The 15,381-nt window shown below is 37.5% G+C and overlaps 1 protein-coding gene and 1 long non-coding RNA gene across 2 annotated transcripts in view; one reads left to right on the plus strand and one right to left on the minus strand.

Moving 5' to 3' along the window:
- The window catches only part of FLT4 (fms related receptor tyrosine kinase 4), a 137,640-nt gene that overhangs the window by 14,360 nt on the left and 107,899 nt on the right, over window positions 1-15,381 (plus strand). The window lies entirely within an intron of this gene.
- Window positions 9,498-10,006, minus strand: LOC140325024 (uncharacterized). Its single transcript, XR_011919627.1, has 2 exons — window positions 9,813-10,006; window positions 9,498-9,699 (listed from the first exon to the last, which is right to left on the minus strand). It is a non-coding gene; the product is annotated as an uncharacterized lncRNA (long non-coding RNA).

Consider the following 15,381-nt stretch of genomic DNA (forward strand, 5'->3'; position numbering starts at 1 on the left):
AACAGGGTTTATTACATGTGTTTATGACTGTGATGTTGGTTTTTAATGCACATAAAATATTTTAGGACACTATTTGTTTCAGAATCTTTGTTTTCTTCATTTCCCTTCTCCAAAAAACTGGTGCGTCTTATGGTCCGAAAAATACGGTAACTATTTATTGTAATGACTCTGCCCAGGCTGGAATGCTCTCATCAGTTTGCTGCAGGCAATAGAAAGCATTTACGTAGTCTTCTCTCTCCCAATGATCTTTGTTGGTGAGAAGGAAAAATAGAGCCTGATCCCTGTTAGACATCTGTAAACATAGCCAAGACAGAAAAGAGTTCACATGGCTGTGTACCTCTGAGCTTGCATCTCATTGAAGAAAGTACATGCTGATTCTGAATAATTTCTAAACAAAAATGGCGCCATTCTTCTAAAAAAAACATAGAAATGTTGAGAAGGGAATGGGGAGGGATGCTGTAATTTTTGAAAGGCATATTAAATATTTAATAATATACTATAATATAATATGTTTTACACTTACACTTTACTTAGCATACATGCACTAAACTTAAAACATATCTGATACTAGGTCCACTTTAAGTACATATGGAAGTATGAATCCTATAGATTGTGTGCGATAATAGATCCCAGTCCATAAGCATTATACTTTACACAGTCATCCTTTGCTTCACACACTAAATGAGTTCATGGAACAGTTGATAATAACCAGTTCCGTTCCTCATCATATCCTTAACTCTGTGACCTGTTCTGTTTGTATTGTTTCTGATTTGCTGCAGCCATAACATGGACAGGCTGCACACAGCATTATATAATATTTACCTATCAGGACAAAGAGTTAATTGTGAGGCATTAGGTAATGTAGGGGGTCCCATGCCAGGCTGACCATCCCTGATTTTTATTGGTGGAGGTCATGCCTGGTGCATGGGAAAAGAAAAATTGGCAGCTGGAGCGGATGTCCTGACCCCCCTCCCCCTTTCTTCCTGCCACCCTCTATCCCTATGCTTTATTTAGCCCTCCTAATGGACAGGAGGAATCAGACAGCGGAATCTGTCACTGCCTGATAACAGATCAGGGACCCTTCTCTAACAGGCAGGACAGGGGGACACACAAACTGTTTTCATAGTCTGAACAGGTTTCAGCAACTGTTGTTTGTATCTATTTGTAAACAACAAGCTCTGTTTAAAGGTCAATCCACCTAAACTGTTTTTTTATTCCTATGTACATGCTGGTTGGTTTAATCACACACAAATTCAAATATCATACATATTTTATAATCACTTGTCATGCCCTCTTTAAATAATACAAGTAATCGATTATCGTCCTAATATTGATCATTTACCTGGATCACTAATATGCACCACGTGATATAATAATATTAATGCCAATGTTTGCATTTCTCCCATGGGATTCAAAGGCTGATTATCAAAGATCATACAAACTCCATGCATTTACTTAGTGTCCTGTCTGCGATTCAAATTTGGAACCCCAGTGCTACAAGTCAGATGTGCTAACTACCGCCAATGGGCTTGAATAATTAAGGCTCTCCAAGGCTGAAGAAGATACACTTTCATCAGTGAAGCTGGGTGATTCAGCAAACCTGAAATGGATCTGGTCAAGGATGCAAAACATTTGCTAGCAATAGCAAAATATGTTGAAACATTCATTCCAGGTTTGCTTGATCACCAAGCTTCACTGATAAAAACTGTGTTCTCTCCAGCCTTGGAGAGCTTTAATAAATCAGGCCCAATGATTGAATGTTGGTACAATGCCACCACCAGCTTTTTGCTTGATTCAGTGTATTCAGCTATCATGTGCCTTTGCTCTCCCCTGTGCTACCACCTGCGATCAACAGGTAGAATGGACTTTCCCAATTATTAACTCTTCCTTGCTTTAAAATCACATTTTCCTGATTATACTTAATTTTTAATGTTGAAAAAGACACACTTTTTTGTATTTTTGGGGGCATGTTCCCATGTCCCATAGCGCCACAAACCCCCCCCCCCCCACCCAAACCCCCCTTACCCCAATATTTTGGTGACAATACCATGGTTAGAGGTTTTAAAGTAGGCCTAAAGCACTGATGGGAGCTTTACAAGTTTTTAATTCCCAACTATACTTTAACATTGATTTACAGAATAATGACATGTTAATCACTTGATCCTCAGTTTGAATAAGAAATAGGAACTATTATATGTTAGCAAACAATTCACAGCTTAAAAATAATCCATATAATCAGAACTGTTCCCATTTGGCCCCTGACATGGAAAAAGTTGAGATCTGCTGACAGTAAGACTACACAGCTAAAGGTATATGACCCTGAAAAGCTTCTTGACTTGGCCTCATAATTCTGGTTCCTTCTAAGTTTGTCTCACTGACATAGCCGAAATATTTGGCTTTTCATTGCAGATATACTATATATGTGTCACTCTTTATATATACTTGGAAAGCATTATTCCAGAGGGGAAAAGTGGAAAGGAGGAATCAAGGTGAGGGTGTGGTGACTAAAGGGATATTTCTGGCAATATAATCCAAAATCAATTCCAAATATAATAAATCCAATTACAGGACAATGTCTGTTGTATTGGTGACTATAACAAGGTTTATTACCGACTAAACCAAAAGGAATTTTAGCTGTTATTGTCTACTTACACAGCAGAGTATAACCCATGGGTACTGAGTATTATTGTATGCTTACGCAGAAGAGCATAACTCATGAATACTAAGGTTATAACAAGAGGGTCTGTTCTTCCATCAAACATTATGACAACACCTTGGAGTTAAAAGTGGCAATTGTGGCTTGTGGTCCAGAACCACAGAGGTAGTTAAAATCTAACTTGGCTAAAGACATTTTTTTTTACTTTTAGACAGAAGAATAAAATTTTCTGTCATGTTTTCATTGTCATCTATGACCTCATTGGAGAAATATTTTTGAGGGTGTGACAAGATATGAATGCAGTCGTTGCCACTGGAACAGGAAAAAAAAAGATGACTTGTTTGCCTAAAGGCATATAAAGGGTCGTCACATGAGTTCCAAAAATGGGTAACATTATCCATGTGGTAACCCATGTTATGCTATAAGGTTGGGAATGAAATCAAAGTAAATTATTGATGTAAGTTGTACTCATATTTGAAAGAATGGGGTGGTACATCAAAATACAGGGTAGCAAAGAAGGATGAAGTAGAGAAGAAAGGAGACATGAGGATGGAGAAAATTCCTTGAGATTACTTTCGGGGTAGGACCACCAGAATTGTTTTGCCCATGGTATAAAAGCTAAATGAAAAAACAATTAGTTCTGGAACTTCTGGAAGTAATAGTTGACTCATGGTTGACATTTTTCTTGAATATTATGACATTAGTAACTCCCTATCAAACTAATACTTTGGTGCGAGGTATTTTTAGATCTAAAGTATAGTAGACTTCTTTTTTCCGTGCATGATATATATGGTACTGTAATGGAAACTTGTACTGAGAATGTATTGCCTATTAATTCCCCATCTGCCATGCTGATTCAATGGCTCCAGTTTGTATAGACAGTTCTGACTTGCTTGATTTGCATGCTCATTCCAGTCGGCTTGTCAGAAAATATATGCGCCAGAAACTAGCAGCGGTTGCCCGATTCAATCAGACAACAAATCTTCTTTCCTCTGGCTGCACCTGCGCAGTGGAACTTTCTATTAGAGCCATGTTGTGATGCAGCAGATACTCAGGAGATTATTATTATTATTATTATTAAACAGGATTTATATAGCGCCAACATATTACGCAGCGCTGTACATTAAATAGGGATAGCAAATGACAGACTAATACAGACAGTGATACAGGAGGAGAGGACCCTGCCCCGAAGAGCTTACAATCTAGTAGATGGCTTCATAGCTTCTACTTCTTAGGTATCTTTAGGAGAAAAAATGTTTTATCAGTAAGTCCTCTGGTGCTGATTTTCCTTAATAAAATAATTAAAGTTATTTAAATTAAAGTGCAGATATTCTAAATTGTTTTACCCGTAATTTATAATAAATATTTATTTGTGGTGGACGGTCATTGGGGTTCATTTGTCAAATTTCTAAATCAAATCAAACATAGTAACACCACATGTCAGAAGCATACAAGCATCTAAAAATTTCAAGAATATTATTATAATTATTATTATTATTATTGATGACAAATGACAGATGAACACAGACAGTCACACAGAAGTAGAGGACCCTGCCCCGAAGAGCTTACAATCTAGGAGGTGGGGGAAGTAACACACAATAGGAGGGGAGATAATTCCAAAAACACTATTGGTAAAAAGTAAGGTTAATACAGCAGGCAGGAAGGGCACATATCCTAACACTTGGAAGGAAGGGTAGGATGAATATATATAGACTGAAACCTAATTTTAGACTCATAACTTTTTGCTATGACATTTCGACCTGAAAGCGCATTGGTCCATAATAACCAATTAGAAATAATGCTGTTTTGTTCTCACTTCCCTAAACTAGAGAAAATGCTATTTGATTAGAATCTATAGAGAACTACAGAGAACTAGATCATTGCTCACTGCAATGTTGTATTAAGTAATCTTTAACACCTTTTGTGGTAGTCTCTTCTGAATTTACAAATGCCCATCTACATTTGATTAAAAAAAGTATCCAAGGCTGCTGACAATTTGCAAAAAGCTAGAATGCAGATGCATGGTGGATATTCTTACTGCATGTGTTTCCTATGGCTGGTAAGATTAGGTACCTTCACTTATGGCAGTTTGCATTATGCATGTTTGCATTCAAAGGTCTCCCTGAATCTTGCAACTGATAAAAACTGATAAAGAATAGGCCTTCTGATACTGGTATCTGAGTTTAGCAATTTCGGGTAATAGACTTCCATGTACAGGTAATGTAATTTTCTTGAATCTTGATGTGCATTGTGTATTTCTTCCAGATCTGTGCAGTAAATTAGTGTAAAACTTTACTCTCATGCAGAAGCTTTCTATAACAAGTCACTGCTACTCTATTCTTGTGCAAAGTAACTGCTCTTGTATCTGCCCCCTCTCCTGTAGTTTTCAGCAGGCACATCATATGCAGGACACTTCTGCAATTTAAAACAATACCTGCTGGTCTGCCAAAAATACATTTTTATTTTAAGACCTTTGACAACACACAGCAATTTAGAGAGCTTTTAGTTACTTGATGGAACACTGGCAGGGATCACAGGTCTGAATTTCTGAATTATTAACTGCCATTTTGGCACTAATAAAATGAACATAAAATGTTTGTAATTGTTTATTTAAAACACAAAGGGGATCAAATACCTGAACTCAGTGGTTAGGATTGACATACACTTTAATGCTACCGTGTCTCTGCCATAAAACAAAGTTTTGATGGAAAAAATCCTATGGGTATTCATGCTCCTTTTTTATATGTAATTGTATATATCTGATGTTAATTCTCCAGTGGATTTTGGATACTTAGCATATACACGCTTGCTTTAAAGTTTCTGTGTGTTGCATTAATTGCATTGTCCAGGGGTGGCTGTCACATTTTATACAGCGGGATAGTTTTTCTGTATATCTGGTTTACATACAGATCTGGCACTCAGCAAGTAGTACCGTGAAATGAGTTCCAGCCTTATTCAGCAGTGGATGGCAAGTCTTGCTTGCTCTCAGCTTCCTGTAGAAGATAACACTAGCTTCCAAGATGTAATGGATCTTTATTAAGGGGAGAATTTGGCTTGCTGTCACTCCCTGGGCAGATTGGCTGGCACAGAGGGATTTCATCACCAGGCTTAGATTGCTGAATTGAAATAAGATCTCACTGTAGACAATGTGGACTGAATGTAAATTTGAGGTATCAGCAGCTGCACACAGCTAGAGTATTAAACAAGATGGAGTTCGTATCGTCAGAAAATTTTTGATCTAGCCAAGAACACAGGTGGTGTTTTATTTTTGGGAAAGTTTTACTCTCTCATGATCCATCGCAGTATTACATACAGTTCTCCAAAGCACTGAATTGTAATAAAATATAAAAGGGAGGATAGATTGGGAAACTAAATGCAAAGGCTTGTAAATCTTTATAAAGAGTTTAAACAAGACCTAACAACAAATATAAATAGATACTTTTACCAACCAGCTGAACTCCACATAAAAATTTGTAAATAACAAAAATTAGCACCTTCCCCTAAAAATAAAAGCAGCTCTTGCTGCAATTCTCAACTTCCATTTAGGGCAGTCCTCTGTAGTACTTCTTTTTTAACTCTAGATGTCTTCAGCCTACATAATATATTTATATATATATATAAGTTTTGGGGGTCAAGGTTACGCAATGGGGTTGATTTACTGAAGGAATTTGGGCTGTTCACATACCAAGATCAATTATCCTCTTTACCCATCTAATCATGTGCAAGAAAAAGTCCTGTTTCCCTTGCTTTTTATTGGGTATACTTTGAAAGTTAATGTACTAATTTTTACAAACTTAGGTTAATTATCCCTTGCAAGGTGATGATTCACCTTTAAAAATTATCTAATGAAGGTTATCCCCCTCTATAGCCTCTCACATATGCCTTGCTACCAAATTATAATGTGAAGAAATGACTTTTAAGTAGCAATACTATCTTTACATGCACAATACCATGTACATTTTTAGCATGAAGAAAGCTTGCTGGAGTCAAAACTCAGATCCAGTGAGTCATAAGATGCTTTCTATCACATAGAGTGTGATCGACTTACCATTGAGCACAGTGTAATTATTTTTTTGTGAATTGTTATAAATGAGAGCCAGCAACTACTGCTCCTGATTTCACTTACTTGCAGAAGGTCCCTGGCCATCTCAATAATAATGTAATTTTCAGTAACATTCTATCATTTACATCTAGCAGATCATCTGTTGAAATTTGGAAATTTCCCTTAGATATAAAACATTTGTAGCTAATCCTTCACTCAGCACACAATTAAGGAAAGAATTTAGTTCTCATGAGGCAAATAATATACTTCTTTACCATACTGATGAATAGTTGCCTTGTAGGCGAGTCTGATATGTTGCTCTGTGAGTGCTTGTCATCTGTATAAGGTGTTTAATGGTGCAACTGACAGAAGCAAGTCAGAGGATTTGCCTTCTTTGACTTTCAATTGAGTTGTCAAGAGGTTTTTTATTTTGTTGTTTTAGATTTTAAATTTGACATATTTTAAATAATCCTGTATTAGCAAAGTTAATTTGCTAATACTTACAAACCTATCTGCTCCTGCTCATTACCAATTTGTTTTAAAAAAAACCCAACAAACTATTTTTAATATGCCATTACGTGACACTTTATGATAGCATACTTCTGTCGTCCAGTCCAACAAACTGGTCTTGTTGCTGCCCCAGCATTGCATGATAATTTTGCTGTCCATATTCATTCAGGAACTTGTAAAGATTTTTCTGATAGCTTCTTCTTACAGCTAACAAAATGTGGTGCCTTGAGCTTTTTAAGCCAGAGGGTTCACTTCTGTGTACCTGTGTGATTATTTTATCATGGCTGCTATGAATGCCATCTCCATTCAAGGAGAACCCCCTACTGTCCTTTCTGGCATTTGGAGCAGGGAAAGACTATCCATACTTCCTACTTCTGTTCATGTGATTTTTCTTCTTCTCCATCCAGTAGCCAGTCACAGCACAGAGGAATTTTTCCTCAATGCAGAAAAAGTTGCCAGATTAACAATTTAGTGTGCTATTCTGCCTGGGGGACCCTGATTGAAGTCTCCCTGGGTGTCCCTGACTGAGGTCTAAAATGGGTTGTCACTGAGGTCTAAAATATGGGCCTGTCACTAATGTCTGAAATTGGGGTCTATAACTGAGGTCTAAAATGGAGGCCTTGTTACCAAGGTCCGAAAAGAAAAGTATGTGACCAAGGTTTGCAGTGTGGTCTGTTACTGAGGTCTGCAATAAATTTCTGGTCTGTAATAGGGTTTGTTACTAAGGTCTGCCATGAGGGTCTGACACTGAGGTATGCCCTAGGGGTCTATTTACCTGTAACCCTTTAAACCATACCCATCACAACCAATATTCAGCCGCCCACACTTTTTGCTGCCTTGTGAAAGTAGAGTCGGTTTGGCCAACAAGGGAGCCAGGTGCCAAGTGGAGCCTGACCCTTCACTTGCACCTAGCTTCCATTCTGGCTAGCCAGGTGCAATTGGAGGGTCTGGGCTAACCAACAAGGAAGCTAAGCAAAGGTGCTGGACCTTGGACCTAGCTGGCAAGAGAGCCAGGTGCAAGTGGAAGGTCAGGCTCCATTCCTTGCTGGATAGCCCAGACCCAACACTTCCACCTGGCTCCCTTGCTAGTTTAGCTAAGACCCTCCATATACACCTATATGTAGGCCAGCAAGGAATCCAGGTGCAAGGGAGTCTGTATTAGATATCTTTTTTTTATGTGGCATTTATTTCTGCAAATTAAACACCTTCTGTCCCCTCAAACATGATGGCAAGATTAGTGACCTTCTTAAGGTGGGTAACATTGTTTTTGCTTCCAGTGCAGCTCCCAAGCAGTGACAAGGACATAGCACTTCTGACAACAACAGGTATTTTCTGTATTATAAAAAATCATAGCCTGAAAAAAAAAGCTAATGTAACCACAACAGCTAATGACTAGTAAGCTGCCTTATACTACATTCTGTTCTTGCAAATTTAGTATTATGTAGTAAAATAGAATTATAGTAATATAGTAAAATGACAAAATAGAGGTGTCATAAAAGTGTTGGTAGATAGCAAATAGATAAAATAGTGTTTTCTGATGAGAGCCAGGAAGCTTTACATTGTTTAAAATCAAGAGGTGGTCTGCCTTAAAATAAATTATGAAAGGTTGCGAGTGACATAGTTGGATAAATATTTTCCAGAAGGTATAATTTTATCAAATTTACAGCATAAAAAGGCACATTTACTGCACCCATTTAAAAACCTTGTTAATGGTCCTTTTATGTTGCTTTTGAGAGTTCTCTTTATTAAATTAAAACTAGTAAATGTTCATTCTTATAAATAGAAAAGGCTTTCATCTTACCGTTTCCTAAAACAAGCAGCTATTTAAAGCTATGCTTTGAAATATAATATTTACATACCGGTATATCTTCTATTCCATAAGGAGTATTGGGGTAATATATTGTTGCCCAGATGTGCAAAGCAAACCAGTCTAAACAATTAGGGCAACACACTCAACCTGCATTTTTTCATGCTCTGTTTTAAGTATAAGTCACTGAATAACCAAAACACTTAGTTTTGAATAAGATTGTAGTTCTCTAATATCCAAAGATAAGTGAATATTCACAAAATTGCTGTATCCATATTTTGCTCCATTGTAAACCACTCCATGGCAAAAACATCTGCAGCAGTTTTCAAACCTACAGGCTTTCATGTAGTTCTGGGGACACCATTAGCTGACAGATGTGTTGTTTTTTTCACCATTGGATATCACTGGAGTAACATAATATAACAGCAAAGCTTTGGTAAAACATCTCATCATGTGATACAGCAGAAATTTGGAAGGATGTGTTTTCGGTAGAGACTACTTTTATTGACACAGCACAAAGATGTTTTAGATAATTATATAGATTCAATATTGTAATAACAGTTTACAGCAGTGTTTCTCAACCATAGTTTTGTAGATCCCTAGGGTTCCTCGAGAGGTTTCTAGGTCCAATAGAGGTCCCCAGCATCAACACAGCATTGAAGTAAACTCAGAAACTTTGTTCACCTAATGTGTATAAATATAGAGGAGGATACAAAGTATTTAGCAGTGTTATGGTTCTGGAGTCAGAAATTCTACAGAGGGGACATTGAGGAAAAGGAGCATTCATCTCAGCTTACCTTTTTATGACAGTGTACCCTGCCTTTGCCAATATAAAGCACTGCCACTGCTGGCAACCAAGTTGGCCCTAAGGTCCACTGCCTATGCTGGCATTGCTGAACTGTAAATGTATGGATATGATCTAAAAGAGAATATAAAAAATAGTTCATCATGAAGAAACTTTTTTGTACAGTTGTTTAAATCTAGAAATCAGGTGAAATGAATTTTGCTAAAAAGAATAAGCACACTTTTACATGCCTTTCTCCTTACAAAACTCAAGCCATCCTCCCCCAGCCCAGATGAAAAGTTCCCTGAATACCATAGTTGCAGCCTGCTACAGTTATCCCCTCTTGTAAATATTATTTTCATGAGATGCACTCCTGCAGTCCTTCCTTATTGACTTTCCTACCAAAGCAGGATTGTGACTCAGGTAACTATACATCCTCTGTTGGGGAGGAAGGGTTTTTTTAAGCTAGGGTCACCCAGACAGTAGGGGCTTGCCTCCTTGGCATTAGGCATGCTTTAAACAGCTGTGTTTAAAGTGTTTTTGGAGCATCCTGAAGCACCCTGCCAATGATCCACCAAGCAGATCATTAAATGATCAACTGGGGGTGACTGCTGGTATTTTCTATGGGGAGGACACAGCAGGGTACCTCCAGTTTGTCCCCCCCCCCCCCCAATACAAATGTACAGCACTCATTCTCATTCTTTAGTTAGCTGACACTCTAATGGCCCCCCCCCCCTCTTAAAAGAACTGAACAGTGATGCGTGTACAGCACTTGTTCATTCTGCTACCACTGGAAACAATCACAAAAGACAGAGATTTAGCATGTGTATGTTGCCTTAGCCCAAGAAAAAATACAGGAGGTAAGCAGTAATTAAACTGCTTTATTATATGAACAGCTGAACAAAGACATTATCTTTAACTTTGGAGCTTCCCTTATCATTATGAAAAATGTGCAACTGTGCCAAAAACATACAATGATTTAGTTTTTACATCTGGCTAGCTGATTTTGTTGTAATTAAAAGACATCAAACAAAAGTTTAATTTCCCTTGTCTTCCTAGTTGTGTGTCACAGAGAGTGCAAAGGGGAAACTGGTTGTTTACAGCACGCTACTCCCATTGTCAAAGGAATCAAAACAGGCAAATTTTAGCTTTGTGCATGATTGCAGATTAATAGGTGAGCCAACTTCATTGCAAAGACTGTTTAAAGAATCAGCTCTGAAAGTGAGGGGGAAGTGCCTCATTAGATAGCTAATTAGGGACAGTAAGGGGAGGCAGATCAAAATCAAAAAGCTTTAGTAAAAGACAATCAGTTTAAGGATTCACCTTCCTATGATTCTTACTCCACACCCTCATACACACTTGAGATGGTACAGATTTTCATTGTGTGGGAAGGATGTAACAACTTTTACTGATTGCTTCTGTGATCATTTCTGTTTTGCAGCACTTAATGTCTTCTTTATTTCTTAATGCAACCATTATTTTGTCCGTGCTTGAAATAGACCTAAAACCAACAACTGAACCTTCATAAATCATTATCAGACAGTAGTAAAACCAACTTTTATCCAGTCATTTCACCAACCTTTGTGGTAGAATAAAGCTAAAAAAAAATATAGTTGTACTGATCATGTGATTATGCCAACCAAATACTGCCTAATAACATGCATGCTGATAGATTGGCTGGTCAATCTGTGTAAATCTAAGAACTGTATGAAAAGAAATGTGAATTATTTGGCATGTAAAACATGACTTGTACATAAATTATATATTTCATCTGTGTGCCTAGTTATTTGCTGGAGTTTAATATTTATTATTATTAATATTATTATAAATATTATTAATAAACAGGATTTATATAGCGTCAGCATATTGCACAGTGCTGTAGATTAAATAAGGGTTGCAAATGACAGACAAATACAGGTGTGGTTACTCTGCAACTGACCTGTCCCCTGATTTACCGACTTACAATGCTTTGTTCTGCACTGTCATTCTGTGAAGAGGCAGCCATCTTGGTAAAGGCAAGGTTTTGCTTCCTCATGTCAGAGCCTCCAGCAATGATAACCTTGAGCAGTACAGACATGGAATATCACTCCAATTCCCGCAAGCATAGCAATCAGTGGTACCTTTAATCTCACACTACAGATTTACATCTATGAGGCTCTAGGTGCAAGAGGGCCTAGGCACCCTCACATACTAGGAAGTACACTGCTGTTTTGCAGGAGGAATTCTGGGCAAAAGATGCTTGCTATTTAGGCAAATTTAACATGTTCTTTATATCATAGAAAACATTCACTTTGCAGAGTGTGCAATTTCACTTCAGGAATTCCAGTCTACTTTTTAGAGGAAATGGAAGAGCAGATCTATTGATAGAATGAAGAGGAACAATAACAGATATTCAGGGAGACTCATTGGGCCAGATTTATTAAAGCTCTCCAAGGCTGGAGGGGATACACTTTCTGGGTGATCAAACCTGGAATGGATCTGGTCAGGGATTTAAAACATTTGATGGAAAAGCCAAATGAAGAAAACTATCCCAAATTTGCTGGATCACCCAGCTTCACTATTGAAAGTGTATGTTCTTCAGCCTTGGAGAGCTTTAATAAATCAAGCCCATTATGGACAGTGATATACTGTAGATTTCTGATTTTTTTGTTTTGCCCAGAATTTGGAGCCATTATTACACAGGATAAACTGTTAGAAGCAATATTTCCCCAAGAGGTGAAAGACTCTGATAAAATGTCAATGTAAATTAAAAAGTCAATTTCATAGTTTGAATCTGCAACTTTCAAAAAATATTACTGTACTAATTCCCCCCCCCCCCCCCCCATTCCAAATTTCCCCCTGACATATTCCTAACTGTTAACAACACTGTTATTCGGCCCTCCCCTCAGGCACGTTGTCTTGGTGTCACCTTTGACTCGGCCCTCTCATTTACCACCCATATTCAGAACATTTCCAGGTCCTGTCACTTTCACCTGTGCAACACCTCCAAAATCTGACCCTACCTGTCCCCAGAGACCACCAAACGTTTTGTACACACTCCCATCATCTCTCGTCTGGACTACTGTAACATCCTCCTCTCTGGTAATCCACTAACCCGACTCTCTCCTCTACAATCTATTATCTCCCCTCCCATCGTGTGTTACTTCTCCCACCTCCTAGATTGCAAGCTCTTCAGGCCAGGGTCCTCTCCTCCTATATCACTGTCTGTATTAGTCTGTCATTTGCAACCCCTATTTAATGTACAGAGCTGCCTAATATGTTGGCGCTATCAATCTTGTTTATTATTATTATTATTATTATTATTATTATTAATAATAATAATAATAATAATAATAATAGTAACATCATGAACCTGCCATGGAGGTCACTGTTCAGGCATTTTCTGTTAAAGGCTAACACTGCTTTGTTCCTTTCACACAATTGTGGTCCTGCATTGCTGCCCTGTCACATGGTGGCTACCAGTGGAGAATACAAGTGGCTGGTCCATTGATGTCATCATCAGGGCACCCCTTCATGAGGACTGCCATACATACATAGTTTGAATGCATATAGATATGAAGTGTTTTCAAAGAGATCATAGGAGATCAAGTAAGAAACAATAAAGGAATACTAAAATAAAAAAAAGGTGAAGAGTATGTTTTTTAAAAAAAGTGGACAAAAATTACAGCTACGTGGCTAAAAATTGAGTTCCTTAGGGTGGTTTAAAAGCTTTGTGAATTGAACCTCATGGCTTCCACCACATATTTTAGGAATTAAATTCACAACAAACTTTTTCAGTTGCTATTTTGGCTTAGTATATGACTCACGGATCTCTTTGTCAAAAGCACAGCTTTTACTTTTACTTTAATCATGACTTAAGGAATTGTCTTTTATATAATAAATATATTTGCTGTTTTGGCAAGACAAATACATTATTAACATTGCTCTATGAGCAATTTTCCGCCTCTTAAATTCAGCTGTCTGAAGAAACAACCTCATGTTTGACACACCCCTAAAAAATACTAGATCTTGGTATGGGACTACATTGGGGTTAGCTTGGATGTACAGTGATGTTTGCTAAAGGCTTCCTCTTGACTTTCTCTGTTCTAAAAAACAGGTCAAACATCAGGTGCTCCCAGCACAGCACCCCATGCTTCTGACTTGTAGCTGACACATAAATAAATCTCTGTGGGACATAGGCTACCATCAAACAATTGTGTCCTTCTGATCCTATTTTGCATTGTCAGTTTGGCTTTATGCGTAACAGACATACTGTATTTAAAGGATTTATAGAGATTCACAATTCGGTAATAATCTATATTCCCCTAAATAACTTTGTTTTTGACTGCAGAAAATGGTAAGAATAAATGCATGCCCCAAGGTTCATGCTACTAGATTAGTTCTGTTCACAGACATACAGATGATATATTGATAAGTGATGTCATCTCCATAGTCATGGCCAATATGTACTCCAGCCAGTACATCATTTTTGGATGTAGCAGAAAAGTTTTAGAACTTCTGCCAAGCCTTTATTAGATTAGGATATTTTATTCTTCTGATGACCATCTGGTTCGCACATAGGTAGATTAATTACATTTATCAATACACTGAACATCTACATTAATTGCTAAGTCTTTTAGTTGCATATTTCTATTTAATAGGAATATTTTTTAACCTTTACATATTCATACCTATGCTTTTGTAATCCCTATTATCATTTTAGGTCTACATTATTTAAGTGGGTAATTCATTTTTTAGTGGTTGTATGTTCTTATGTGTTTTATGTTCTTTTAGTCCAGATGAAGAAAACACTACATTTTCATTTTTGGAATTCAGTACCGCCTTGTTAGTCCTATTTAAATCTTGTGTTCATACTTCCAGCAGTAGTTATTAGCATTGGTGTCCCTGTAGCTCTTCACAGCTCCATTTTCTGGATTAGCACTTACAGAAATGGATGGCAATTTAAGCAATGGCATTTAAAAGGGAATATTTTTTTAAATGTTTTTACCTTTGCATGCTTCCTCAGTTTCTCCTATAGCCATTATACTTATGCCAAAGGCATTAGCAGAGCTGAGGAGAAGGAGGGTGTGCATTGCAGTGCCTGTAGGGACTTTTGCACTCACTCACATTGTCCAGTAGAGTGGCTTAATGGCAATTAGTTACCCTTTTGGATTGTGATAATCCATAGGTTTATAGTGTAGCACTTTATATATACACAGGGAGATGAGTTTGTCCAGGTTCCCAACTAAGAGCAAAGTCTTTCTTGGCTGTTAAGCACAGTGGACAAAGTTAAAGTGTGAGGTGTTCTTAGAATCTAGAGCTGCATTTCTTGTTGGCTTCATGAGCTGTTCTGATGACTTTCATACCTCTTTAAAGGCAAATGAACAGTGAAAATAGAAAAGAACGCTATGGTAATACTTCATAATTAAATGTGGTGTATATGTGCTTATTGGTTTGGGTGCAACAGTAGTATTTTGTTTTTCTACCCTTGTAAAACACTTGATGACCCTGCCAGCTCTTGTTTTTGTTTTTAATCTGATTTAAGTACAGCAGCGGATCTCTGCTAGCATGGTCAATATGCATCCCTGTACTGCTGTTTTAAA

The sequence above is a fragment of the Pyxicephalus adspersus genome, chromosome 2 (genome assembly GCF_032062135.1).
Source record: "Pyxicephalus adspersus chromosome 2, UCB_Pads_2.0, whole genome shotgun sequence".
NCBI lineage: Eukaryota > Metazoa > Chordata > Amphibia > Anura > Pyxicephalidae > Pyxicephalus > Pyxicephalus adspersus.